Source organism: Antrostomus carolinensis, unplaced genomic scaffold, assembly GCF_000700745.2.
Source record: "Antrostomus carolinensis isolate BGI_N321 unplaced genomic scaffold, ASM70074v2 scaffold30541, whole genome shotgun sequence".
NCBI classification, from domain to species: Eukaryota; Metazoa; Chordata; class Aves; order Caprimulgiformes; family Caprimulgidae; genus Antrostomus; species Antrostomus carolinensis.
Genome location: NW_010293967.1, coordinates 873 through 1,088, shown reverse-complemented (window position 1 = coordinate 1,088; position 216 = coordinate 873). Strand labels below are relative to the sequence as shown.

The 216-nt window shown below is 64.4% G+C and overlaps 1 protein-coding gene across 1 annotated transcript in view; it reads left to right on the top strand.

Moving 5' to 3' along the window:
* Window positions 1-216, top strand: part of LOC104532316 (cysteine-rich protein 2-like) — a gene marked incomplete at both ends in the record, with an annotated part of 2,424 nt that overhangs the window by 1,542 nt on the left and 666 nt on the right.

The following is a 216-nucleotide window of genomic DNA, read 5'->3' as shown; positions in this document are numbered from 1 at the left end:
GGCTGCTGCCCAGCTACCGCCCTGCCCGTCTTGGGCAAGATGTCCTGGCCTCGCAGCATGGGGATGAAGCAGGGCTGAGATGCTGGATGGAGCTGAGCAGGCGATGGGTGGGTTCATGCCTGAGGATGGGGTCCCTGTGGGTTTTCCACACAGGGCAGTGTTTGTGGCAGGCCCCCCTTCCCCCCCCCCCCCCCCCCAAACCCACTTTCTTTCTCT